At 38.7% G+C, this 17,596-nt stretch overlaps 1 protein-coding gene across 2 annotated transcripts in view; it reads right to left on the bottom strand.

Moving 5' to 3' along the window:
- Nucleotides 1-14,027, bottom strand: part of slc4a2b (solute carrier family 4 member 2b) — a 68,709-nt gene extending 54,682 nt beyond the window's left edge. For both annotated transcript variants that reach the window (XM_036521577.1, XM_036521578.1), the window contains exon 1: nt 13,951-14,027. The gene's annotated coding sequence lies outside the window, so the exon portion shown is untranslated. The remainder of the gene's footprint in view (nt 1-13,950) is intronic.
- Nucleotides 14,028-17,596: the final 3,569 nt, after the last annotated feature.

The following is a 17,596-nucleotide window of genomic DNA, read 5'->3' as shown; positions in this document are numbered from 1 at the left end:
AGACAGACATATTTACCTTTGTTCAACTTTAATAAAAAAAAAGTTAAGGTATACATACATTCAATCAAATTATTCAAATTCCCCTGTAATTCCCCTCAAATTCCCCTGTAACCTGTAACCTAACCACAAAGATGTGCTATTTTCCAAACACCCAGATGCTGCTGCAAACCTAACAACTTATTATCCAGCTTCAAATATTGCAACAGGCTCTGGTGGGCTCTACCTTCAGTCCTGCATGATGTAACTGCATTGCCCTTAAAAATAACTGTCAGCACTGTTTTAACACATTTGTTCACCCCAAATCCTATTCTTTGTAATTCTAGCTTTTCTTTACCAAGATTGTTCTTTTAATGTTTGTATCATGCTATACTACCAACCTCATAAGATGCCCTGGATTAGTGAAAAAATATATACATATAACTTCAAAGTATTGTATGTATCATCAAAATGCTTTATGGGGAAGCTTCTTCCTTCTATTGTAGTGCTTGGAACTTGGAGCCACATTTCAGCATCCTGTCATAGCAGGTCCTTGCTGAAAACACCACTGAATCTCCCCTACACCAGCAATTTTGCCCCTTCCTGTTATTTCTCTTCTTCCCAGTCAACACACAGACCTGGCCCACTGGCACAAATGCAAAGTCACTGGTACCTGGACCCCTTGTATTGCAAGGAAGCTAAACATTTTGCTCCCCATTGTCAGAGAGTAGTCATTTACTTGAGGTGCCTTAATCTAATGCACAAACTCTTCTCTTTGGCAACATTTGGCATCTGTGTCATACTTTGGAAACAAGTTTAAATGGACCTTGTTCTGCTTTTTTGCTTCCTCAAACTAAAGCTGCTTTTGTACACAGAAGCAATGAGGACTTCCTATCAAATGTGCAGCCCATAAACTGAAGTGGACTGTTCCAATTTTCAGAATTTATATCACACTGACAAAAATCCCACCATGACTAGAGTATGTTTCCTTAAATGCAGATCTATGCTTTGACAGATTTCATACATGTATGTAGTGACTCTACCCCATTTTCAAGACACCCCTCGTCCCTCATCCCTCATCAAGGGCTTGCTCAGCTAAACTTAATCTTTTCAGTCATTTTCAGATTTGGCAAAGCTATTTATATGTTATATGGAAGTGGACAAAGTCATTTTTTGTTTTCATGGAGCAATGCTCAGGCAGTCACAGCGCTAGCTTAACCTAGATCTACTGGATGCAGACTTACCACCCATTGAACCGAGCAATCACAAGCCAGTGTCCAGACTTCACACTGACTTGATGACTAGCAGAAGATAATGTTCCCCCCCGCCCACATTCAACACAGACATACCAAGTTCCACGTAGACAGGCGTTGGAGTGTCTCCAGAGCATGGCCATTGTACATACATGTAAGAGACACCATGGGAAAAACGTTTGTTTTACTTATTATATATAAAATCATAAAATCTTCATTTTTCAATGCTTTCCCCCCCCCCCAAAAAAAAACAAAAAACCTTTCCCAGCTTTATTTACAAATTTTGCCTTACAACATCAAACTAATGAAAGAGCAAGGTGACAGTTCTGAAAATTAATAAAAAACTGAAAAACTAGGACAACAGGGTTGGGAAAGTCATCAGTCCCCTTATTCAATACTTTGTAGAGCCACCTTTTGCTGTAATTACTAGGGCTGCCCCCGACCAAAGATTTTCCTAGTCGACTAGTCGATTAATGGCTTGAACTAACGACTATTAGTCATCGCACGTTTATGACATTAATTTAATTTAAAATATATTTTTGGGGCATCAGAAAATGGTTTGAGTTCCAGGGCTGAGGAAGAATGTTATAAGTAACATTGTTAACACTGTGCTACGTTACAGATAAATACAAAACCGTAATAATGAGCCTTTAAAATATAAATTTTACAAGCATACGGACAAAGCGAGCCGTCTAACAGAAGGATGCAGGTTTTCCTCAAGAATTTGGGTGTACTTGGCACCATCCATTTTCCCTTCAATCGTGACCAATCGCCCAGTCCCTGCTGAAGAGAAACACCCCCACAACATAATGTTGCCACCACCATGCTTCACAGTAGGTATGGTGTGTTTTGGGTGGTGTGCTGTGTTTGCTTTTGACCAAACACAGTGCTTGGAGTTCAGGCCAAAAAGGTCAATTTTGGTCTCATCTGACCATAGCACCTTTTGCCACGTCATCAGAATTTGCAGGCGTGTTTTTGCATAGCACAAATGAGTGTGGCACTTTTCCGGAAAGATTTCTTTCTTGCTACCCTGCCATACAGGCCAGCTTTGTGTGAAGCTTGTGAGATTGTTGACACATGCACAGACTGACCAGTCCCAGCCATAACACCTTGTAATCCTTCAAAGTTGCCTTTAGCCTCTTGGTAGCTTCTCTGATCAATGTCCTCCTGGCTCGATCATCCAGTTTGGGTGGACAACCTGATCTAGGCAACGTGTTGATGGTGCCATATGCTTTCCACTTCTCATTGATGCTCTGAACGGTACTCAGAGGGATAGCTAAAGACTTCGAAATCTTTTTGTAGCCTTCTCCTAACTTGTGCCTTTCTACGACTTTATCCCAGAGGCCTTTTGAAAGCACTTTCCCAACCATGGTGAATTCATTGCAGTACCATACACTACTAGTAGTGGAATCTTCCAGAAACAGCTGGTTTTATTCTAATCAAAACCACTACAACTGATGTCAGGTGTGGCAATCAGCCTGGTGTTTGATCTGGGAGTTCATTGGTTGCACCTGAGCAAGTTTATAAATGGTATACTCTAAGGGCCTGATCACTCTACCAAACCAAGTATTTCACTAATTAATTTTTAATAATTCTCCAGAATGTTTTAAAATGTTATTTTCACTTTGATGATGAGGGTTATAATGTGTACATACAACTCAAAAATGTTAGACTTAAATTCTCTCAGTCATTGTTAAATGTCACATGAAGAGTTCATTTAAGTGCAAATAAATACTCATGATATCTCAAAATTAATTTCAAGCTCAAAATTAGATTATAAATCATAATTTAACTTTAGTTTCAAATGGCTGTACTCATCTCCAGGTAAAAAAAAAAAAAAAAAAAAAACACTGCAGCATGAGGCAATTAAACGTTTGAGAGCATAAACAATTTGTTCAATTTTCAAATTAAAAGTGTTGATGTTAAAGCAAAGATATTCTGAAGGGAAATCATTCCAACATTTTCATGTGGCACTAGTTCCAACACTGTTGACCACTGCCCCAACCCTCATGACCCCAGTGGACATGAGCTACAGTTTGAGCCAGTGCAGAGCATGAGAGATGCGGGGACACATTGTGGTCCCCAGGCATTTACTGAACTGTGTCCCAGGCTGGCCCATGATCACACTGTGTGTGTCCATCAGCCACAATGCAGCAATGCTGTGGGACTGACAGGAAAGAGGGAGAGCGCTCATTCTCGGGACAAGCACTGAATGCGGAGATAGTCTGGGAATCTCATGCCAAGACATCAAGCGCAGCCCCTTACACATTCCTCCACTCTTGAAAGCAACTCATATAGACTTCTGTGGACAGCACTACTCTCCAAGAGCATCCAAAGGTATCCATCACACAGAAGGATAAACACCACAATGCCTCCAAGACAAAGGTGGTCATGAAATTTAAAGAGAGTCATACAGTAAATAAAAAGATGTCTTCCTAGTCACATGCTGAAGCTGTGGACTAAGTTCATGAAAACACACTCTTGTTTCCACCCCTTAGCCAGTGGACTTGTCTTTGCAGAAATAAAAGGCGGGTATTTTCCTCCAGAAAAGGAAACACACTGCCAAGAACAAATGTCAATCAGCATAAGCACAGGTCAGCTGGGGGAACACCATTATAAATTAGCTCTTCATACAGGAAAAGATCCTGCAAGCTAGGCCAACAGGTGACAGCACCCAAGAATAATTATACTACAAGGGCACTTACAAGGAAACACCATTGAGCTGTCGACATTCAGTTATATTACTAAATTCCACTTTTTCATATTCATGTGTCACTTCAGCAGGCGATATGTAAATGACATATTTGATCCAAGAAATCAAACCCACAGGAAACAAGCACTTGGAGTCATGCCATTCAGAGCACAACTGAATCAAATCTTCCACCTTTTTACAAACATTTGGGAGAAATTTTCAGTCATATCCTGCAAAATTCCCTTCCAAATACACACTCAGCATGGGGAACGAATGGGTGATGTCTCCAATCAATGTGGGAATTTCTAGATTGACACACTGGAAGGAGCAGCCAATATGAGGCAGCACAACAGGTGCTGCTAGTGTACAGTCTCTAGCAACATGGCGAGGGGAAAGAAACTGCCATTTCAAGATTAAAGGTTCTGGGATACTTTTCCAGGACGCTGCCTCAAGAAGGTTCTCCACATGCACAAGAAAAGGCGATTCAGAGTGCACCTCTCTAATCAGATCTCAGGTGTTGTGCTGTGTGCACAGAGGATGCCAGTTTCTAACAGGAAAGATTTCTTAAAGAAATAAATCGATAACCAAAACAGCTGGTCATACAACGATTCTCTCTCTCAAACAAGCCTTGTAATGGTAATCGAAACTTGCCTGTTACTTAATACCTTAGGGATAGTCCATTCTCCCAGCATGTACAAAGCAATTGAATTTTTTTTTTTTTTTTACAACAAGGCTCAACACTGTCCTCCCAGTCAGATGTGTTTGACTTGGAACCCTGACATATTGTCAATCACACAGAAACACTGTGAGGCCCTGAAAGGACCGGGAGAGTGAGGAACCAAGAGCTCTTCAAAAACAGAAGAACAACAGCAATGCATATCGGTGTAACACAACCACCACCATTTCTCCCAAATACTCAAGATTTTCTTTCCTTTCCATAACCTCTGATGAATATGTCAGCAAGGCAGGTGATCAGCTACAGTGTTTCTCCTGGTCAAGCAATTGCTAATCCTAAAGTGCAGCCCTTGTGCGCCTAAACTAATAAACATATTTGTATTGTCAAGGGCAATTTCTCTCAATCTCAAGAAAATACTTCACACTCATCAGCACGAGTGTTGGACTTTAAAGAATAAACTTAGATCTTTGTACGGTCCAGAAAAATCTGAATGAAAGCAATTTAAAGCAACTTGCTTTAAAGCAAGTCACAGACCAATGTGTCTTACTCATTTAATTGGGTTTACAGTATTGAATAGTTTACAGTATTTTTTCTCTTATTGCTAGGTAAAATTAATATTTTTGACAGAGCAAAGTATTTCAAACTGAAGTGTACCCAGTCTAATGTAAGAGGTTTTTTTTATTATTATTATTATTAAAAAAGGATTTAGGAAGTCGTCAATTGTTTTTAGTGGCATGCCACAGAACTCCTTATTTTAATGAACACAAGCCCAGTGCAGTTGCATCATCCTAAAAGTTTGAGCCAGAGGTATCAGGATGCATAACATGAGCTGAACAAATATGCCCTTGTCTGTAAGATTTAAGCTATTTATTGTCTGGATCTCATTTGAGAGTTTTGAGTTCATCTCAACTGATAAAGTGAAAAAATGTGATTAAAGTGAGAAAAGTGATAAAATGAAATTAAACACTAGCTCTAGAAAACACATGCTATAGAGTGCCTTTGGGCAGTGTCTTAAAAAAAAACATGAAAACAAGTAATCTTCTCACTTTTTCCTCCTTAATTTAATCATGTTAATGCTGCTTGAAAGCACTGTTCTTGCAATGGAGCAGTCCCTTCCGCTTGCCACAGTCCACAGCAAACAAACCATTGTACTTAATCACAGTCATTTACCTCACCACTCTTGCCTACCCCTTTTACAATAGCAGCTGATTGCGCTGGAAATATGTTTGCACACATGGGCCGTGTGGGCTGTTGAGCATGCCACTGTCTCTGCGCTGCAACACAAACAAGGACGGCAAAGGACCAAGGACATTCTGAGGGAGGCTTCTGCCTCCAAAAAAAGGCAGCACCACAACAGGACTGCATTCCTCACTGTACTAGCCTTGTGGTGCAAAATCTGGCAGAAACTCATGCACCTAGGTGCATGGGTTCACATTCACTAACAGTGACGTTTGCTCCATTCCCCTCATTCGTGTTGATTAACATTACTGTTTTATAGAGGTCAGTAACATTCATCTTTTAAAAAGGCATTTGAGTAAGGTACTTGGAATTGTGGTAGCTTCCCTTCCAGGAGCCACTTAAACCTAAGCATGGAGAAGATGTGGATCAAACTGCTGCACAAGCCCAGACATTGCCATCCCATGAGCCTTTGAGCTCATGTGTGCACCCATGTGAAGCAACACTTGTGCCATAAGTGAAATCTTGATTTCCCGTTTCCAGTCCAGCATTTCCACAGCGCAGCCACAAGGGGGAAATGTTGAGAGGATTATCACCCAGTGCACTCAGGCTCTTCATGAGCCTAAAACCACAGGAGTCTCAAACTAATGTGGGTCATACGATGACCTTAACTGATAAATTCCATAAAATGTGAAAATCCAAATTCAAACAAACACATATTGGGACCCATTTATAAAACTATTAATCCATTCATAAAGCAAGGAAAACTTCAGACCTTATGGCCCTCATGTCAGAACTACATTGCACTAAACACTCCACACCCCTCCCAGAAAAGGGCCAAAATATTACAAGGCCTGAATTTTGAATTTCCAAACACCCATGAACTTCTGTTCTTCTATTCATAGTGCTCTTAAGATCATTTCCACTTCATTGAACTGGTCTGAAAACTGCTTTTAAGAAACAATTGGGGCTGACAGAAGTGGACCCGGCCCTGACTGTGAACGTGCCCCAAGACCCTGCTGAGAATAGCCATTATTCGCTGCACAGGAGTGACTAAGCGTTGCCCTGGAAACTCAAGCAGAAGGCAGCGCAAGGACATAGGCACAGGCAAACTTGCCCTCAGACAGAGTAGCACAGATTTCTGTCAGTAGGCCACAACTGATGTCGGGCTCAATGACAATCAAGGGAATTCCATCACTCCAGGATGCATGAATGGTAAAAAACCAAAGTTCTCTTTCATACTGAATGTCACAAAAGAATAAAATCAAACGAACATGCTACATATACACCGAGTCTTGGAACTCTCTCTACCTGTGGACTTTGTGTGTGTTGGTATCCTAAGCAACTAAATTCAATTTTCAGAAATAACTGTGCTGAGCCCTGGTGAATTAGTACACACATTTGTTTTTGCAAAAAAAAAAAAAGACATTGCTTGAGACAGTGCTTTCTCAGCCATTCAATTCTTGAAAGAGCACATTAGAGAAAGACAAAACCACTGACAAAGAGCCTTTATCCCTTTTCCTGAGAGGTTTCCTCATTTGACAAAACTGACTGGTCAGTTCACCCATGGAAGGAAATCAGAAGGACAAACAAAAAGAAAGGCAAGGAGCCTTGATCAAGAAGTGGGCTGATCTGCCCTTTTCCTTCCATATTCTTACACATGATTAAGCACGGGGCCAAAACTCTGCTGACACCAGCATGTGCATGTACAGATCTGCTCCAGACTTCAGCGTCCTCTCTGTTCCCTTTTTCCATGCCTGACCTATTGGTCTAAAAAGCAGAGGAGAACTAGCAGAAAAGGAAGCAGAGGTCACAGACCACAGACAGACAATCACTTCATATGTAAAAAAAACATTCATTTTTCCATAAAGTGCATGTTTATACAGTGTACAAAACAAATTTAACTGTTCTGTGGCTGCAGTGTTTATTTTCTGCAGCATTTGCTTGCTCACAAAAATTACATAAAGGCCCACACAAAGCACAACCACACAAACCTTGACCATCACATATAAAGCTTCATAATAGGATTTACATAAAACACAGCTGGCCCACCTCAACAACATGAGTATTTTTTTAACACTCCTGGTGATGAGGAATACCTACTTTACAATTCTTGTCCTATTACTGTCTTTATATTATAAGTAACTTCCAGTAAAATTAAAAGTAAAATTATCAAGTAACTCCATTTATCATTTTGGCCTGCAAGCTTAGGTCAATTAGTTAAGTCAATTAACTAAATAAAGTCTTGCATGTGGGAAATAAGAACCTTAGACAAGACTACAACATGGGGGGAAAAAAGTAAAATTTTGAAAAAGACTTGGGAGTAATAGTTGACCCAAGATTAACAGGATCTAGGCAGTGTGCTGTAGCACTAAAAAAGGCCAACAGGACATTGGGATATATAGCCAAAAGTATTGATTATAAATATAAAGAGGTTATATTGAAATTATACAATGCTTTAGTCAGACCTCACTTCGAATATTATGTGCAGTTCTGGGTACCGCACTGTAAGAAAGATATTGAGGCTCTTGAAAAAGTTCAAAGAAGGGCAACTAAATTAGTTCCTGGCATGAAATATAAAAGCTAAGAGGAAAGACTAGTTACTTAACCTATTTAAACTTAGCAAGAGGAGACTAATGGAGGTTTTTAAATTTATAAAAGGAATCAATAAGGTTAACTATAATAGATTCTTTAGGGTGAGTTCAGTCTGTAGAACAAGGGGACATAAATGGAAACTAGTGAAGAGTAAGCTCCGCACTGATGTAAGGAAGTACTGTTTTACACAAAGAGTTATCAATACATGTAATAGGTTACCAGGTCATGTAGTTGACGCAGAGACCCAAGTACAGACTTGATGCAGTTTTAGACTCTCTTTCATTGTAATGGCCAGCTTAGTTGGGCCGAATGGCCTGTTCTCGTCATAATATGTTCTTATGTCATACGAGTCTCACCTGTACCAGTAAAAGCACAAGTGGATAGCAGACCACCTGAGGAGGAATCTAAAATGTTGGTAATTGGATGCAATAGAATGCTTGAAATGTTCATTTCATTTGCACACGTCAACTGAACACATCTATTCCTGTTGTGCATTATCAACAACTCACACCACATGTGAGTGCACACATATTCGGAGTGCAAATTACCCTTGACTCAGGATTTTAAAAGAACTTAATTTAGAAGTACAGATCAGAATGGAAAATTAACAGGCGGAGCTGGTATTATAATAAAAACAACTACATAAATTACAACACGTAGCTGATATTTCAGCAAAAATGGACCGCAGCAAGATCAAAACCAATTTAGGAGGGGGAACAGAATTAGAATTGACCCATATTGCCATTATTTACATGGGAAGGATATCATGTAGCCTGATGTTGAAAAGTTGGTTTGGCAAAGCAATAATGAGATAATTCCACTCCCCATTGTTTTGCCCAAACACAAAGACTACTAATCAACTTAAAACTATTAACAATCTGCATAGTTTATTTCTATGGAGAAACCATACAAATTGTAGTTTGTAGGAAATGACTGATTTTTTAGGAAATGGAGTAGAAGCTAACTGAAAGGATTCACCAAATCCAGGATTCAGGTTGGCTGAAAATCTTGTTTATAAGGGTTGAGATTTAGTTAAATAGAATCAGTGAATTCAACCCCAATATAACACCTCTGCCCTGATCTATTTAGGCCAATGTGTTAAATGTGTTAAAATACTCCATATGCAGGAGGACCAATGCCTAGTTTTGATCCTTTAGAGTAAAAAAGAAAAGAAAAAAAGATCAATCAATCCCTTTTATACCAACTGTAAGGATTTGCACCTGTAAGCATCTGTCATAGGAGTCTCATCCACACCAGTTAAGAGATGAAGAAGGTGGTGGAAGGTGGTTCTCTTGATGGGGTTTGGCCATTAATATGACCAACATTTTTTCTGCCTTACAAGAATATCACTAAGAATGTCAATCAAATAAGCAAAAAAGAGCTTGGAAGTGAGTAGTAAGCCAAATGACTGTTCATCTCTGGCAAAGTCATGACAGCTGACCCTGTCTACGTCTGATAGCTCCATTCAGGAAGCAGTTCGGGCCAGCCAACTCAGAGGAAGCTTTCGGAATGCTTTGGTATGCACTTGCTGGTATGAAATACTCTTTTCTCTCAGAAGACAAAGGCCATGGGCTGAACAGCTGAAAACACAAAAGGAATAAGAGAACACAATGGTTTCCAACTGTTGTTTCTAAACAAACAGGCAGTTTTTATTTTAAGGTATTAATGAATAAATAAATAAAAATGATGACACTTGTCCGGACACCATTGAATTCCCTTGAAAACATTTTCAAAAGCTAATATATGATATGACTTTTTGCCATGAGGTATCATAGCAGGTGGTTATTTGCATTTGCTCTTATTTTGTATGGTTTCACATAAACATACTTTAAATAAAACTTTCATACAAAACCTTTTTTCTGATTCATATTTCTGTAGCTTTTCATTGCATTGATAAATTCTTGTTAAGGATAATTTGCTGACACAAGAGCAAACTGTCCTGAAGACAGTTGCCTCTCTTCATCAGTTTTGCAACAGCAGGGAGAAGGTAGCCATTTGAAGGCAACATCCTAAAGAAAAAAAAAAAAGTGATTTCTGATAGATTGGTCATCAAGCAGTATTTTGGTGAATACTGGGCTAAATGCTAAACAAGTCAATTTAGCAAGAAGGTTAAGCATATAATACCCAACACAAAATGTAAGTTTTTGTCTTTTAGTTTAAATTTCCAGAAATATTTGGTATTTTTGACAAAATGAATGAGTATGACTGTACTGTGGCCATTGCTCCACTGTTTGAGACCCAAACGCTAAAAGAACAGCTACAGTTTGAGCCTCTTTGGAATGCTTGTTACTTACAAGGGGGGGGACTATCTTAAACCATTGAATCAGCAGACCTGCATTAAATCCAACATTTTTTCCCATCACAATGTTTCACAGCTTAATGAGCTTAAAATACAGTCAAGTATGCGTCTATTACTTATTAAAGGGGCCTGTCCTGCACTAGGCTTAATTTGGAGAGGTGCAAACAGCCTCCACCCCATACCCAAATCCTTCTTACTATCCAATATGGGTATACAGACCTTTCAAGGTATATCTGTAACCAATGGTGTTAACAGAGCTGTACTCAGGCCCGGAGCCAGGAGAATAGAGGGGTGCAACTGCAATTAACCGGGGGAGGGGTGCTCACTCATGTTTACAAAACATAAATGTCTATTATTTTTACATCAGGAAATAAGGAGACAAATAATACCACACAGATGCCATTTTAACAGTAATACCGTTTTCTGATAATTTGTATATTTACCATCACACACACAAAAATCAGATAATACTGGTATTAATGCAAAAGTCAACCATAAGACTGAATCTGACTGAGATGAGGTCTGATGGTGTTGACAAGACAGTATATTTTTACACCTCACCCTAGCTCTGGTCTGAGAAGTAATTTGGTTCTCTCTATCAGTTCCATCAAGTAATAAAGACAATGATTAAAAAAAAATCTAATCATTTCAGTTCGTGTTCCTGTGTGTGTGTGGGAATTCGTCAATCTCCACAAATGTTCAACATCTGAAGGATCCGCCCCTACCTCACAATTTATCCTATGCAACTCCTAGCTCAGGCCCTGGTCCTCTCATGCCTGGACTACTGTAACTCTCTCTTTGCTTGCCTTCCTGCCTGTGCCATTAAACCCCTACAACTAATCCAAAATGCAGCTGCACAACCTGTCTACAATCTCCCTTAACACAGTCAAATTACACCCCTCCTCACCTCACTCCATTGGCTTCCTGTTATTGCTTGCTTCAAGGTCAAAATCTTGGTTCTGGCATACAGGACAGTGAATGGGACAGCTCCCTCATGCCTACAAGTGGTCTCCAAACCTTTATGTTCTGCCAAGATCACTGTGCTCTACAACCATAGGGCGACTGACTATCCCATCTAGTGATCTAGTGATTGATGTATGGTAGCATACTTAGCTTCCCTTGTCTAATCAGGTTGCACAAGTTAACTTGTGGTAGGGCTCATAGTCTGACACAGTCTGATTGCTCATTCAACTTGAATGTATACACTTATGTTCTATTGTGCTGTGGAAAAGAGTGTCTGCCAAATGAATGTAATGTAATATACATACCACACCAATAAATGTGATTAGTTTTCTGACATAATGACATTGTGACTGGGGCAGCCATTAAGGAAACTCCGTGCTTAGTCAAACTGGAACCAACAGGGAGTTAGACTGTGTTCCCTGTAACTGCCTAAGGGGTCAAAATAGAATGGGTCAATTTCAGTCTTCACACAAAAGTTTTAAGCCACCAACCGTACCCAATTTAACCCTTTCAACACTGGCAAAACAGGAATGTGGTAGAAGCCAAAGGCAAATAGTACATGAGCCAGCATAACTGGAAAAGGCCAGGTTGTCTGCCACTCGAAACACACTCCCGTTTAAATGATTATTAATTTTTTGGCTCAAGCAGACTTAAACGTGATTAACAAATTGAATACTTTGTAAATCACAAGCTAAAGAGACTGTTAAGACAAGTAATTACTCTGCAGGCTGATTGTGCGTTCCTGCGAAGTGCTAGAAACCACTTCCATGTTAGGTACAGTGGCTCTAATAGGAGGGATGAGACATTTTGTCAGAACAAGATAAAATCTGCTGAATAATGCTTGGTTAGGCATGGTATCAGCCAGTACCCAAAAAAACAGAAATACCCAGCTAAGGGCACACTGGACCAAGTAGCAAGTGATCTGGGGGAGACATGCAGTTTGCTAAACTTTAATCTCACCTTATTCAACATATGGAATGCATTCATAAGGGGGCTTTCCTCCATCAACCCATGGTAACAGACTACCATTTATGACTAGATCAATAGCTGGGGTCATGAGTTTCTCTATCCATCTTTCTTGGTGACAGGTTGTTGTCTATCAGTAATGTCACACGAGAACTTTAAACCTAACTGAAATAACACACTTTCTGAAATGTGAACCAATTGAATTATTGGTCAGTTTGCACATAGGCATTTTACCTTGGTCATTAACCTGTAAAAAAAATTATGAAAATGCATATTTTTAACATTTTCTAACAAGAATAATATCCAAATCCACTTTGGATGCTCTGATCCAATACACATTCGATGGGTTAGGAATTAAGCTCACCAAAACCTTACAGAAACAAAACTAAATAGTTACTAGTTTCAGCACACAAGAGTCTCAAACACCGACATTAAACTCAAGGCATATGTCTGCAAATACAAAGTTATGGAATCCATTTTAAAGAAAATGAGTCATATCCATATCTACAGGTAATACCTCTTTCACCAGCAATTATAAAGACATTTTAACAATTCGTTTAAAACAGAGCTAGAATGACCTTTTCACCTAATTATTCAATTATATGATACAGATAAATTGCACGTAGTTTATGTTCACAATACTAAACAAACTTAGATCTTCGTGAATACGCAGAAAGCGTGCACATTATATTATGGCCAATTATTGGTGGTTTTGATATAGCAAATATGCAATGATGTTTCAATATGCAAAGTATTCCAGGCCCCGACTCTTCGCATTTAAGTCAGTGGTTGAAGTCGATATTCAAACGCATTGATACATGTACGCGTTAAAGGCCGTCTTGAACAGACTCCTATATTACTCCACATATTACGTCATATTATTGGTCATATTATCGCTGATGTCTAATCTAGAAGAACACGGTGCTAAAGAAGAATTTGAAATTAACCAGCGTTCACAGTAGTTGTTTAGATTATGATAAATAAACCATATGGATGCTCAATGCCAACACTACATCATTTGCAACAAGCTTTCTACAGACAATCTTCTACAGATTCTTCACATTTTGGTAGTATTTGGCATGCGTTAAAACATTTTTAGCTGGGTACAATATTTTCGCTGGGTCACAGGGTACCTGCAGCTCGATCTCTTCTAAGTGAACGACACAAACAAAACTATGCAGCCTATTTGTCATCCAGCGCAGCCCATTTCTCTTTGGCTAAAATGCCAAGACTGCTGAATTTAAACAATACTACACTTGATAGGTACACTACATTTACTAAACTAAATAACCCGAGTTATGCACATGCACATGTAACTAACGAATGTTTTTCGTTAATCGTACAATTTACTTACCCATTTCATAGGCTGTGGACTCAGATCGGTAAATTCAAGCGACACAAGACGTTCCTCGCCTGAGATTTAAAGTGCTCTCTCTCCCGCTTCCTCTTTGGATGGATTGAAACGCAAACTGACGCGTTCGGGAAAAAAAAATACGTCCGCGTTCCTGACGGCCTACTGAGAGTCTTCTCATCCCGAATTCCCCTTTGATGCAGTTAAATTATTAATTTACATGAATTCCAAGCAATAACGTTTTCGTAAGCATATGAACATATCGTGATAGACCTATTCGCGTGTTCCACAGTAGGTTAAGTTGACTATTTTCTGGGCTTCTCCCAAATCAAGTCTTAATGATATAATTGGAGTTATTGGTTTGATAGGAACTTGAATCATCTGTTGTTCCAGGTGTCAGCTCGTTGTTGAAGGGAGTCTCTATAATTTCCAGTACCGCGAATATTAGATATTCGACAAGCTTTGGTTATGTAGACCATGGGTGCTGCCATGTGTTCTGTAGTAGTATTTGTGATGTTTTTTTTTTTTCTTTTTTCTTTTGCAACACCCCCTTTTTTGTACCTCAGAAACATCATATTGATGTGTTCCCCTATTAACTACATTTTAAAGTAGGTACTCTAATACACTCTAATCATTATGAGTGACCAAATGTAATTTCCTTTCATATGTTCAGATTTTTTCTACCTACTTAGTTGCATTTTGTTGTATATAGCACAGAGCAAAGGTTTCATTCAATAGCTTTAAACTACTCACATTCTTTAGTCATTGCACCTTAGACATTGTGCATTTCACAGGATCCCTAAGTCGTCTTGATGGTTATTGAAACATTTTTATTGAATTTATACTTTCACTGCAATACAAATTAAAGGTCTGCAGCTGTCTTGGTGTTGGGGAGTAAATCTTTTCAAAACAGAAAGTGACTGGAGTGCTTTCAAGTTCAACCTTCCAAACTATGCCAAATTGGTATGAGCTACACTACAGGATAGTACTGAAAACTAAATGAGCTCTGCAAAAGAACAAAAAAAAAAAAAATGCACTGAGCCCTAAAGCCCACCAGAAGGCATAAGTGAGTCTACCATAGATCTGATCATTAAATCACATTTAACCTCATGCATGCAAGGAGGGACTTGCTCTTTACTTAGAGTGCTTGTTGTGTGATTCACAAAAGTTTTACCAGGGTGAATTAAAACTGGACAAATATCTGCATATGTTTTTACAATAAATTCAGTATTTGTAGCCCTGGTTTAAATGTATCAGTTATTGTTTAATGGTGAGGGGAAATTAAAATACAGGAGACAATGGAAAGATAATTAGAGTATAGATTAACACGACGGATCTCTAAATGTAGATGACAGGACAGAGATCAAATAAACACACTGTATATATATTCCACTTATTTTACTGCTTTCAATGGAAAGGTGATAATTCTGCAAGGATAATAATCTGCCTTCATATAATCATTGTGGTAATTTGAACAAAAATTACACGTGTAACCTGGTGTATCAAGAGAAATGCAAATCAGTCCTGGTATGTTATTTGTATATAAGCTGTTTTGTTTTTAAGTTTAAGTCTAAGTTTAATATCTGTTTTGTGTGGTGATTATTCTCTAACTACAGTCCCAGATAATAAATATATCCACAGTACTGATACATTTATGATCTTTATGTAATGGACATATTTGTTTGCTAATCCCGCAGTGGTAGAGGTTGTTATCCAGGTTATTTACAATGACTCACTGTATATAGTTCACAATTAATGCTCAATATTTATGCAACACAGAAGGATAAGTGCCACTGAGGATTTGGACTGGTGACATTCTGCTCACTATTAGAGTTACTCTGTGCTACTTAAAATACCTGCTGTGCATAATGCCCATCTTGGTATCTCAAATATTCTTTTTCTTTTGTCGGTGAAAGTATCAGTGAATTTCTTGAGGTATTAATGAAATCCATTTATCAAATCAAATTATTATCAAATTAGTCTGTTTGTTGGTGGTTCTGAGATTTTTTTTTTTTACATGTCAGCCTGGTTAATTAATCTGTGGGTGGGATGAACTATGGCTTAAAATGACTATAAAGTCTGCTTTATTGCTGACTGCTGCATAGTTGCAGTGCAACTTTCCTGACTATCAGCCTGCTTTATATTATATTAATGGTTTACATTTGTATAGCAACTTTCAGCCTGTCGAGTTTCTCCAAGTGCTTTACAATAATGGCACAATTACAATTATTTACAATAATACTCTGCGAGAACTGCCACAGGATCTTTAACAACCGCAGAGTCAGGACCTTGGTTTAAAGTCTCATCTGAAAGACAGTCTCTCAAGTCAGCTATTAGGTCCATAGGGAAGGCGACCACCTACTAGCCCACCAATACCACTTCCAGCAGCAACCCGAGTAGTCTCTCATCAAGCACTAATCAAGCTCAATCCTGCTTAGCTTCAGCTATCAGGCAGAAGAGAGTTGCAGGGTGGTATGGCTGTCCTTCTTTCATGCTCAAAATAAAATCTTGTCTGTCCCAATAGTTTACAAGAGGCCTCCTATCAAAAAAAGCGATCCTTTACAAATCAAGAATATCTTGTATTATTGGAATCCTCTGTCCACTAACACAATCAATAAACAAATGGTCGATCCAATCATACTTGGATTGTCTCTGCAGGCTAATCACTTTCTATGAAAGTGAACATTCTTCACTGTAAGATTAGTCACACATTCAGCAGCCAAAATGTATGCTCTGTGGCTTTAGGGAAAAGGTAAAATGATGATGAGAGCATTGGATTATCGTGGTTGCTTTGCCATACTTACACGCCGCAGCTGTTGTCTTGCAATGATTGCAACTTTGTGACCTCTACTGTTCGTGTAATGCAAAAGCAATAGAAAATGCATTTAACACACTGTTCCATTCCACACCATAAACATGAACCTATGTGTTATTTTCTGTAGCTGTACTTAAATAAGCACTTCCCCTAAACATGAAAACATGATACTGCAATGTTGTCTTTTTCTCATTGTGCATCCACTTTGATATAAGTCCGAGCATGGCATCAACAGTGCATAAACCTGCTGAAAACTGACACGTTTATTATGAATAGAAATGTAGTCTGGAGCTGTTTTTTTTTTGCAAAGAACTTAAGAAAGAAGAGTCAGGGGGTATATGACAGTAGAAAATGAATAATAAGCTTCAAGGAATATCCTGTCCGTACTGCTCGATTGTGAGTGTCTCCTTTGAGGGTGTGGGTGCAGGGTTTCTGAGTTTATTAGACATGTATTTAATGAATTCATGACATTGATAGTCACCTGTCGGTCTCATTCTGTCCTATCTGAAAGTCATAAAGATTACATTAGTCATTAAGATTACTTCGGCCCTCAGTTACCATAGGATTACAGAAACCACCATGAATTAAAGAAATGTTAGAAAATTAATCTGATCTGAATTTTGAAACATTCCTTCCCTTCCCCTCCTTCTAAATATATCAATAGACATTAGGATATGATTGCTCTTGACTACCATACAAGTTTAAGGACATAATAATAATAATATAAAAAAAAAACAATTCAAAGCAATAAACAACAGCAACACGCTCTTTAACCGATGTAACGTTATCCTAAAATATGTAAACAAGACAGGTTACGATAGTTGTTCACACTAA

Source organism: Megalops cyprinoides, chromosome 2, assembly GCF_013368585.1.
Source record: "Megalops cyprinoides isolate fMegCyp1 chromosome 2, fMegCyp1.pri, whole genome shotgun sequence".
NCBI lineage: Eukaryota > Metazoa > Chordata > Actinopteri > Elopiformes > Megalopidae > Megalops > Megalops cyprinoides.
Note: the sequence above shows the minus strand (reverse complement) of the source record. Positions and strands in the feature narration are given on the sequence as shown.